Genomic DNA, 12,250 nt, shown 5'->3' on the forward strand with positions numbered 1-12,250 from the left:
TTTATTTTTTTTCTCTTATTTTATTTTTTTATAATTTTTTTTATTTTATCTTCTCATAATATATTTTTACCGATTTTCCGTAGCCGTTGTAATAATCATCGATAAAATTAAAACAATTAAACGTAACAAATTTTAATAGATATGTACCTAACTCAAAAAAGGGGAAAAAAAAAGTGGCACTCACCGGCGGTCTTAGGGAAAATAGGTGTCCTAACCTATTTTCAAAATTTTGAATTAAATTTGATTATTTTATCAAGGAATCATATAAATTTAAATACATTATCTTCTTATAAAAATTGAATTTGATTAATTAATTATTACAACATAAAAATTCTACATTCATATAATTTTTTCATCCAAACTATCCAAGTAACTTCAATCAGACGCACCTCCTCAACCCTCTTACGTGTTTGTTATATACGCGCCTTATATAAAGTAAACCTTGTTCTCTTCTCACTTCTTCTTCTTCTCGTCGTTCTCCTCTGTCCACGTTTTTCTTCTCTGCTCGCATTCTTCATTATTGATCTGCATTGAATTCAACGTAATAAGCTCTGTCGTTCTTCTTCTTCTTCGTTTTCTTCTTCGATCTACACTTCTGAATAGAAACAATAAATGATTCAACTTCAAATCAGTTGAATGAGGTTATTACGTTGAGATAGCTAGGAAATGATTGTTGCATGCTATCACAATAATATTAAACACTGAACAAAGTAAAAGGAGGCCACCAAACCGAATAACATTCATTTGGTAAATCAAAATCACAAAGGCCACCGAACCGAACAATGTTCATGTGGTGAATAAATGATGATCAACTTTCAATCAATAAGAATAGTATTTCTCCTCCTCTTCCTCCTCCTCCTCCTTCTTTTAAATTCACGCACGTATGTTCTTCTTCTGCTTCTTCTTCTTCGCGCACGCAGATTCTTCTTCTTCTTCTTTCGTTATAATCATCACCAACAACAGCAACATTTTGCTCGGTTAAGTGGAGTTGCTCATTTTGATTCACTTGATTGTTAATGTATTCAGATGAGTCCTTGTGCATGCAGAAATATTTTTTTTACTGATTGAATGTTTATCACGTTTTATTCAGCACATGATTGGTGTTCAGTTCAGTGGTGTTGGTCATTTCGGTTCACCTGATTGTTATGTGTTCAGTTGACTTCTTTTGCATGGAAAAATGCTATTCTTGATTATTGAATGTTTATGACGTTTTATTCAGCACATGAATGTTGTTCGGTTAAGTGGAGTTGCTCATTTTGATTTACTTGATTGTTAGTGTGTTCAATTGAGTCCTTGTGCATGTAGAAATATTTTTCTTGATGAATAAATGTTTATGACGTTTTATTCAACACATGAATGATGTTCGGTTCAGTGGAGTTGGCCATTTCGGTTCATTTCTGTTCTGCACAATTTAAAACTCTTCCTCCTCACCTTCTACTGCTTCTTCACTAGGGAGAGAAAGATGAAAAGACAAAAAAATAATAGCAATAACAACAAAAGAATGAAGATACGGAGAACACATGTGAAGAAGAAGGAATGTGAAAAAGAAGGAGGAGAATGAGGAGGAGGATGAAGGCGAATCTCTATTGCTGTTTTCGTTTATTTATGGTTGTTCCTTGCCAAATCTTCTCGTGATTCTTCTCCAGTAGTGATTTTCGCAGAGAATGTGGCTGAAGTTTGAGTGATTTTGAGAGAGATTCGAAGAGAAGAAGCGATTTCGTGTTGAAGAAGAAGTAACGTTTTTTCATAATGAGCGCGAAGTAACGAAGGGTTTTCGAGCGCGTATTTTCACTCATCATTAATGCGCGTGACTCTATATGAACTTTGCCAACTTGGTTACATGGTTACATGGATGTGTAGTGCGTTCGGACGGAAAGAATTATTTTACTTTAATAGGATTCTAAATCTAATAGGTTTCTTTAGCATATGATGAATAAAGATCGAATGATATTTAAATTTATTTGTCATAATTTTTTATAGTTTAATAAAAATATTTGACAAACTAAAGAAATGAATTATATGTCTTTTGAAATTTTAAAAATGTAAGTATTCATAACTTTCCTTTTCAACTTGTGTGTTCCGCTTACAACCCAAAATCCCCCTTAAAAAAAAATTAAATGCAATCTCTGGTGTTGTATTTCTCTTGATTTGTGTCACAAAAATTTGTCTTTCACTTTCTTTGTCTCGTTACCTGTGAGTTTATTGTTTCTCAGCTCATAAAACCCACAAAAACCAAAAAAAGAAGAAAGAAAAAAGAAAAAAAATATTTGGTGCTGCGGATTGATTTCTCTTTTGTAATCTTGTTTTTACTCCCAGTTACTGTTTCGTCTGTTCTTCAGTTGATTTTGAAAAAAAAAAAAGAGTGCCTTTCGTTTTTGCTTTTTCAACGTATTCTTGAGTTTATTGTAATTTTGTTTAGTCGTCTTTCACATCCCTTTGTTTTTCCTCCTGGTTACTGTTTCGTCTGTTCTTGTTCCAATTCATTTTGAAAGAAAAAGAAAAAAAAGGAAGAAACTTTGCTGCTGTGTGTGTTGTTTCCTCTCTCTGTTTTCAGTATTCATAAGTCATAACTTGTGTGTGGTGTGTTCCGCGATTGCTTCTTGTTTTTCAGTTCTTACTACCCAAAATCCCCCCTTAGAAAGTTAAAAAATAACATATCTCAGGTGGATTTTCTTCTCTTGATTTGCGTTGTAAAATTTGTGTTCCACTTTCTGTGTCTTTTACCTGTGAGTATATCGTGTCTCAGTTCATAAACCCATAAAAAAAAAACACAAAAAGAAAACTTAAGTTTTGAATCTGGCAATCATATTGTTTTTGTATTGGTTCGGAGTTGTGATCAGTGAAAGTTGTTTGGCCTTTTGCTTTCAAGTCTTCATTACTGCTGCCTTGTGTCGAATCATCTTGTTTCAGTTGCCTTTATTTTGTTTTCATTCCCAGTAAGTGTTTCATTTGTTATTCTCTTTTCTGTTTAAACTTCTTCAAGAAAAGAGATAAGTTATTGCATTTTTATTTGTCTTATGGTTTTGGTGTTTGGTGAAGGAACTAGAAGAAAGAATCCCTAAATCAAGTAATTGCTTAAGCCTTTGGATTCGGTCAACACCAAAGTCAAGAGATTCAGAGGTAACACACTTCTTGCATTTTTTATTTTAATAAATAAATTAATTATAATAATTACTAAAATAAATAATTTAAAAAATATTTATCAAAATAAATATTTCTCTCTTATCTTGTTTATACTATACTGTAAACAAGATAATTTGACATGTATCTCATTTATAGTGTAAACGAGATAAGAGAGGTGGACGCAACACATGTATATATTGGTTACACTGTAATTAATTAGTATTCAAAAAGAGTACATAAAAATTTTTAAATTAAATTATGATCCAATTGGATTGATTTAAATTTGAAAAATAAAAAATTCTTCAAGGTCTATGATTGAGAATAAATATGAAAGGAAAAGTTTAGGGGCCAGCAACTTTTGTGTTTTCTGGCCAGCACTTAACCATCAAAATAAAAGTGAGTGATCTCCCACCATTAGATGTAATCTCACACCATTAAAAACACTATTGATGGCCAATTGATGGTTACAAAACACCAAAATTGCAGCCCCTACCATTTCTCAATATGAAAAATGCACGATAAATAAAACAGAATAAGAATAGGAGAATAGGAGATAACTGTTTGCCCATTGTTAAGAGAGATTGACGGGATAAATAAAACAGAAGAAGAGTAGGAGATAAATATAACGGTTATCTTCCACTCCACAAAAAATGTTGATGGGATAAACTCTTGCTTATTTTAAATGGACATTGCATTTTCTCTATTATTTAAAATGAACCATTATTTAAAATGTGCTGTTTATTTTTTTTATTATTTAAAATTATTCATCTTTTTTATTATTTGAAACATTCTATTTTTAAGAGTTTAATACAAATAAATAAAGTTATTAATTTAAAATTTAAAATATAGACGAGATATAAATTAATTAAAGTCGATCTAAATAGTAATAAGTAAATATTTTAAATTATTTATTTCAGTAATTATTATAATTAATTTATTTATTAAAATAAAAAATCCCACATTTCTTTCTTTTTTGGTGAAAACTCAGTAACTTCACGTGAAGTTGATAGTTGAGAGCGGTTAAATAATTTGATTGATTTGACTAAATTTTCATCTAATGGCTCTCAGTTATCAACTTTACGTGAAGTTGAATGCACCTGAGTTTTCACCAAGTTTTTTTAAATATAAGAGTAATTATCCAAATCAGTCTCTAAAGATTTTAAAAATGGACAGTTTAGTTCCAAAAAAATCAATACACAGGTCAATTCCCAAGTTTTTACTCCTGTAGACAAATAAGTTCTTAATTTAATTTTCGGCAGATTAATTTTCCAGATCAGTTTCCAAAGATTTTAAAAACGGATATTTTAGTCCCTAAAAAAAAATTAATATACAGATCAATTCCCAACATTTTTTCTTCGTTAGACATAACAATTCTCCATAAAAAATATTATTAATTGCACAATAATATTGTATCGTAATTTTTTTGTATTGTTTGGACAAAAATAATAATAAATTTATTCATTAAATTCTTATGTATGTATTTCTAATATAAAAAGTATATATATATATATAGTCACTCAATAATAATAATAATAATAATAATTTTATTTTTTTTTTGATGGAAGACTGTTATGTTTGACAAAAAAAAACATTAGAAATCGATCTGTATATTAATTTTTTTGGAATTAAAATATCCATTTTTAAAATTCTTAGATACTAATATGGATAATTACTCTGTCAAAAAAAGAACTGGATACTGATTTATCAGCCAGAATAAAACTTTGGAGATTAATTTGTGTATTAATTTTTCTTAAAAACTAAAATATCCACTTTTAAAATTCTCAAAGATTGATTTGATAATTACTCTAAACATAATTTTGGGTGGTCTTTGAAGCTGTTTTTGGTTGGCAAAATTCGTAGGTTCTTGACAAGTTATCTCATTGAGTTTTTATGAACAACTTCAATAATTACAAAGTGATTCCTATTTTTAAATTTTATATATAAATCTACGTTCAAACAAAATATTTAATCAAGTCTAACCAAATTTATATAATCACTTTTTAAATTACGTGCCTTCTTCTCCGTTTTCTTCTCCTTCTCTTATTTCTTCTATTCTTTGGTTTTCATTTACTTTTTTTTTTTTCTGTTTCCTTCTTCTCTTTCTCTTCTTCTTACTATTATATTAGTTGTTTTTTTTCCTTCTTTTTTCTTTTTTTTTCCTTATCATCGTCACTGTTACCATCACTACCTTCTCCTCTTTTTCTTGTCTTTTTTTTTTTCATTTGATTTTTTTTTTATTCATTTTCATCTTCCTCCATCTCCATTATCATCAACTTCATTATCATTATATTGTCATTGTTATTTTCTTTATTGTTATCGTCGTTATTATTATTGTTATTGTTGAGTTTTTGTCATATTAATGACGTTTGATCCAAAATTAATTTGGATGTGTTTTTGTTCATAATTCAGTCTTGTTTGTGTGCTTGTTTTCAAATTGAGTTTGTGTGTCGCACTCATTAAGTAATTTCGATGTAAAAACTAAGAAATTTATGTGTATTTGTTAAAAAATTTTGTTGTATTTTTATTTTGATAAATTTTGTATAATTCAAAATTCAGTACAACAATGAGGGGTTTAACCATTCCTTCTTCAAGGTGAGAGAGAATATTATCTACAATCCGAACAAAAAGTACACAATTTATCTGATTATTCCTACACATTAACTTGCTAATGAGATTTCGCAGTACTAAAGTGTTAATCATTTCATAATTACTTGCGTTAAGCCATGATAAATTATTCTTGGTCTTGCAACTGCTTCTTCTTTTTCATTATCATTATCTTTTTTTTATTTATCTTTTTCTTTTTATTTTACCTTTTTAAGTTTTTTCTTATTTTACTCTCTTAACAAAAATAAAAACAATTAACGTACATTTATTCAACTAAAAAAAAAGAAAAAAAGAAAAAAAATGTAGTATTAAAAAAGACATTATTTTGTTTTTGTAGTAAAGTTTCGATGTACAAACTAAAAAATTTATATGTATTTGTTAAAAAATTTCGGTGTATTTTTATTCTGATAAATTTTACATAATTTAAAACTCTTTTTCTCCTTCCTCCTCATCTTCTGTTGATGTTATTGCTTCTACTTCTTTTTCATCATCTTTTTTTTTTCTTGTTTTATCTTCTAAAGTTTTCTCTTATTTTACTCTCTTAACAATAATAAAAACTAAAAAAAAATTAAACAATGAAAAAAAATACATAATGCAGCAAAATTACTAGGAAGAGAATAAACCTACGTTCATTCAACTAAAAGAGAGAAAGAAATAAGAAAAAAAGAGAAAAAAATACAACATTAAAGAATATATTTTTGTGTTTTTGTAACTAAGTTTTGGTATAAAAACTAATAAATTTATGTGTATTTATTAATAAATTTTGGTGTATTTTTATTCTAATAAGTTTTGCATAATTCAAAATTCTTTCTCTTTCTCCTCATCTTATGTTGTTTCTTCTTCTTCTTTTTTATTATCATCATTTTTTTTTATTCATTTTTTTTCTTGTTTTATCTTTTCAAGTTTTTTTTATTTTACTCTCTTAACAAGAATAAAAAAATTAAACAAAAAAAAAAAAAGAAAAAACACATAATGTTGCAAAATTAATAGAAAGGGGATAAACCTACATTCATTCAACTAATATAGAGAAAGAAATAAGGAAAAGAAAAGCACAGTATTAAAGAAGACATTTGTGTACTTTTGTAGCAAAGTTTCGATGTAACAACTAAGAAATTTATGTGTATTTGTTAATAAATTTTGGTGTGTTTTTATTATGATAAATTCTGCATAATTTAAAACTTTTTTTCTTCTTCTTCATCTTTTGGTGTTTCTTTTTTTTATCATCTTTTTTTATTCAACTTTTTCTTCTTGTTTTACCTTATCAAGTTTTTTTTGTTTTACTCTCTTAACAAGAATAAAAACAAAAAGAAATCAAACAAAAAAGAAGAAAAAACACATAATGCTGCAAAATTACTAGAAAGATGATGAACTTATATTCATTCAACTAAAAGAAAGAAAGAAATAAGAACAAAAAAAATACAACATTAAAGAAGATATTTTTGTGCCTTTGTAGCAAAATTTCGGTTAAAAACTAAGAATTTATGTGTATTTGTGAAGAAATATCGATGTATATTTATTCTAATAAGTTTTGCATAATTCAAAATTCTTCTTTTTTCTCCTCATATTTTGCTGTTGCTTCTTTATTTTCTTTTTTTTCTTATTTTTTTATAATTCTTTTTGTTCCACTCTCTTAAGAGGAATAAAAAAAAATTAATGCTGCAAAAGAAGAAACGCAGCAACAATAGTAGCAATAAAAGAACAACGATTGAGAGAAAATACGCGAAGAAGAAGAAAGAACGCGACGAAAAAGAAGGAGGAATGCGAAGAAGAAGAAGGAAGAACGCGAAGAAGAAGAAGGAACATGAAGACGAAGAAGGATATGTTTGCGTAGAAGGATATGTTTGCGTTAGTGAAGCGCGCATGTGTACGTGTTGCGTGTAATAAAAATAGTTTTTGTTGAGTTTGGGCCAACTTAATTGGATTTAGTTGCTAAAAAGACTTGGAGGTGTACTATGACTGATATTTTAATTCATTTGTTAACTTTAGAAGTGAATAAAAAATATTAAATAATCAATATTTCTTATTTAATTCAACATTAGTCAACTTTTAATTTTTTCACTAAAGGAATTATTTTAAGTCTTTAACATTCCAAAAAGAAAAATGATTTTTTTTCTGTATTTCTAGAACACATATTTCCCTCTAGAGGAGTTGCATGAGGAGTTGAAGGAGAAAGGCACAACATCTGACGTGGGGAGTTGCAGGAGGAGGTGCGACTAGCACATCGATGAAAGGATTTGGAGGGGTAGAGTCGCGACGCGCAACAAGCATGACGGAGCCAAGGTGGTCGGGATGAGACTGACAGAGGAGACACAGACGCAGAGGAAGCAGAGTTGAGCAAACACTGACGGCATGAGAACAAGGCAGATGAGTTGGCGAGGAGAATGACGAGTGACAACCGGCAATGAGTTAGAGAGGTGAGAAGGGTAGAGTGGGAGGACACATTTTTTTAGCGCAAACCTAATTTTTTGAAATTTAAAAACCAGAATTTTTGAAAAGTTGGCTCCACTTGACTGCATATAGAATTAGTTACGTATACTTTTTCTATCTTTTCATCATTATCACTTTTTTTCTTCTTTCTAATACTATAATTTCACCTACACTACCACCAAGCATCCACCACCACTGCTCCCTGTCATTCAGTTGTTCTGCCACCAATCAGTCACCCTCAACTTAACAAAAAAGAGATATCCAAATTCATTTTAAATAAAATTCAAAACCTAACAAAAAAGACATCCAACATTATTGAAAAAAGAACATCTAAAAACAAAAAAAAACATCTAAAACTATTAAAAAAAGAGTAAAATCCCACCCCGATCTCTAACTATTTCGCTAACTCTCATTCCATCCTACATCGATTGGAAAATGATATTGCGGCCCCTAACAATTAACTCTGTCAGACATTCTACCCCATCATTAATGTTTTGTCCAGAACTAACGGATTTTGCCTATGTATCATGTTAGAATATAATTAGGATCAATTAGAATTATTTAATATATCTGAATATTTTATTATAGAATATTACGTCTTTATTATTACGATTCTCTTAGCCTCTATAAATACCCTTCTATATTGTATCATTCAAAACAACTTGAATAGACAACTTGATTACACGACATAATACACAAAAACACTTTCCTCAGCTTGGTCTCTTGTTTCTAACATGGTATCAAGAGCCTAAAGTTTTTTTTTTCAAAGAAATTTTGTTCATAGCCTCTTTATTTTTTTCTTCCGACAGTGTTTGCTCTCATTTTTCGATCTGTTTCTGATGCTTTGGTTCGTCACCTCCGGCAACATCGTGACCTTCTCTTCGTCAGCTTTCCAACGTCGCCAACATCGCCGCCAGACGCCTCCAGACGTGCCGTCACGCGCCGCAGAACCTTGCTGGCCACCTCTATTGTTTTGCCTTCCAGAAGCTTCAGCAGCCGTTGGATCTTGGATGCGATCGGACGATCCTGGCGCTTCCACGTGTCGCAGCGCAAGGCATCCTTGGTATCCACTGACCGTGAACGACCCGACCCGGCCCGCCGTCGACCCGCGTGCCACCTCGTCGCCACGCTGTCTTCTCGCTCCTCTCAGGTACCGCCACATGTCATCGTTCGTTGACGTGGCATTGACGTCACTGCTGACGTGGTGCTGACGTGGCAGACAAGCGGGACCCTCCCTAAGATTTTTTGGTGAGCTCTTTCCGATTCTGTTTTCTGTTTTCTCATTTTCTGTCCCGAATTTGCAGTTTCTTCTCCCTTTTGCCATGGTATCCTCCTTGAAGAGGATATGTTGTTTTCTTTGCGGTGAAATCACCGTAGTTTTTGTATTTTTTTTCTATGCCATTTTTCTTTATCTTTTGTCACTCCTTTGATGCTTTTTTTCACCTCACCGACTAGCCTATTTTCTCTGTCTTGTGTTTTTCCGAGTTGAAAAATCAAACATCATTGTCATCCGCTGCTTACCTATTCTCATGAAAAAATCATATAGTTTTTGCTCTCTTTCGATAGTTTCATCTGTGTTCTCTTGTGGCAGTTCCGTTTGTGTTCTCTCGTGACAGTTCCATCTGCGTTTTCTCGTGGGAGTTCTGTCTACGTTTCTTTCTGCCAGTTCCGTCTGCACTTCCTTCAAATAGCAGCAGTTCCGTCTGCACCCGTTTTATCAATTTATGCAGTTTTTTTTTCTATTTATTTCGTTGTTTTAAATGTTTCAAACTCAAGTTGTCACTTGAGTTTGAGGGGGGATGTTAGAATATAATTAGGATCAATTAGAATTATTTAGTATATCTGAATATTTATTATAGAATATTACGTCTTTATTATTACGATTTTCTTAGCCTCTATAAATACTCTTCTATATTGTATCATTCAAAATAACTTGAATAAACAACTTGAATACACGGCATAATACACAAAAACACTTTCCTCAGCTTGGTCTCTTGTTTCTAACATATCACATTAGTTGATGAGGTGTCAAAAAACCATTCCAAAGGACAAAACACCCCCTACCGTGTTAGCAATATGTTGTAGTAAAATAAGACAATTAAACGCCTGAAAAAATTTTTAGGAGACACTTAAACCTCTAACTAATTTAAACATAAACACAAACCTATAATGAACTATGAAGTAGGACAAGTATCCTTAAATTTTAACAAGTCATTATACCTACTATTGCACTGGTTGTTGGCCTTGGTTGGTAGTAACCTTAGTTCCTTTCTTATGTTGCAGAAATTTTGTTTGATGACACATGTAAGAAAGGATTGGTCTCGAATGGTATTATTTTCACCACTTTGATTGATGGACAACGTAAATATGGAAAATTGATTTGGCCTGGAAGAATTTTCAGGTAATGATCAATCAAGACATTAGACTGAACTTGATCACGTACATCAATCAAGACATTAGGCCGAACTTGATCATGCACAATGTGCTAAGAAAGGGTCTTTTCTTATTATTATTATTATTATTATTATTATTATTATTATAATATAAAAAATTGATTTGGCTTGGAAGAATCTATTTATAATATATAAAAGCTGATATCAACTCTCTCCAATGAGTTTATGTCATCTTTTTTTTGCTAATGATGCCACATCAGCAATTCTAATGACTTGGTGACTTGGCAAAAGATGAAAATCAAACCAATCACTATTTAGTAAAATAAAATATTTTAAAAAAAATAAAATAAAAAATTCTTATCTATTATTATTCAATTGAAACATCAAGTACTAATTAAATGCAATAAACATACATTAAAAGTGCCATAATAATAATAATTATAAAAAATTTCAGTTACAAATATTCAAATTTTACAACTTATATATTAAAACTCTTATTATTCTTCATTTCTTAATCTCTCATACTAATTGTAAAAGATTTCTTAAATTTAATATAACATTTTTATTTACAAACAAACAAAGTAAGAAAAGACAAAGTGTAGCAATTAATGCAAAATGAAAAATAAAAAAAAAATAAAAATGGAGTTTTCTTTAACTCTAATATAAATAACCTATGTCTTTTTAAAAAATAAATAAATTCAAAATCTATTTATAATATGTTCTCTAACATATTTTTAATATAACATTTATTAAAATACATTATATAGTATAAATAATCTACCTCTTTGCGCATTGCGCGAGTCTCACTCTAATTTTCAGGTAATAATCAATCAAGGCATTAAGCTGGATTTGATCACATACAATGTGCTAATCAATGGCTTTTGCAAGATCTGCGATTTAAAGGAAGTTAGGAAACTTGTGGATGAGATGAGTGAGAGAGGTTTAAAATATGACAAAATCATGTTCATAACACTAATAGATGGATGTTGCAAAGATGGGGGACATGAAATTTGTATCGTAGATCCAGAAGAAAATGATTGAAAGGGATTGAACTTGATGAGGTAGCTTTTACTAACCTCATATTAGGAGTTTGTAGAGAAAAAGAAAGAGAAGGAGGAGCAAGGAACTGAGGTTGCCGCCAACCAAGGCCAGCAACCAGTGCAGCAAATATAATAACTTGTTGAATTTTAGGGATATTTGTCCTACTTTATGTGTCTATGTTTAAATTAGTTAGGAGTTTAAGTTTCTCCTAAAAATTTTTTTAGGAGTTTAATTGTCCTATTTTACTACAGCGTATTGCTGACACAGCAAGGAACGTTTTGTTCCTTGGAATAGTTTGTTGACACATTATCAGCTAATGTGACACGTAGGCAAAATCCGTTAGCTCTAGACGGAGACATTAACGGAGGGAGTAAAATGTTTGATGGAGTTAATTGTTAGGGGTCGCAATATCATTTTCCAATCGATGAGGGTCGGGATGAGATTTAGCGAAATAGTTAGGAGCCGGAGTGAAGTTTTACTCTAAAAAAATCATCCAAAACTTAAGAAAAAACATCTAAATGATATAAAAAAGACACATCCGAAATCAAGGAGACAGAAACATCCTAAACTAGAAAAAAGAACAAAACAAGACATTTAACATTATTGAAAAAAGAACGTCTGAAAGCTAAGAAATTTTTTTTAAAATTATTTAAAAAATATTC

General features: G+C 30.4%; 1 protein-coding gene across 6 annotated transcripts in view; it reads left to right on the forward strand.

Moving 5' to 3' along the window:
* The window catches only part of LOC107625541, a 33,841-nt gene continuing 23,631 nt past the window's right edge, over window positions 2,041–12,250 (forward strand). For 3 of the 6 annotated variants that reach the window (XM_021116042.1, XM_021116048.1, XM_021116047.1), the window contains exons 1-3: window positions 2,041–2,936; window positions 3,040–3,120; window positions 10,438–10,555. The gene's annotated coding sequence lies outside the window, so the exon portion shown is untranslated. Of the gene's footprint in view, window positions 2,937–3,039; window positions 3,121–7,851; window positions 8,142–10,437; window positions 10,556–12,250 lie in introns of all 6 variants that reach the window. The other 3 variants (XM_021116043.1, XM_021116045.1, XM_021116044.1) reach the window with 3 other exon arrangements.

The sequence above is a fragment of the Arachis ipaensis genome, chromosome B02 (assembly GCF_000816755.2).
Source record: "Arachis ipaensis cultivar K30076 chromosome B02, Araip1.1, whole genome shotgun sequence".
Classification (NCBI taxonomy): domain Eukaryota; kingdom Viridiplantae; phylum Streptophyta; class Magnoliopsida; order Fabales; family Fabaceae; genus Arachis; species Arachis ipaensis.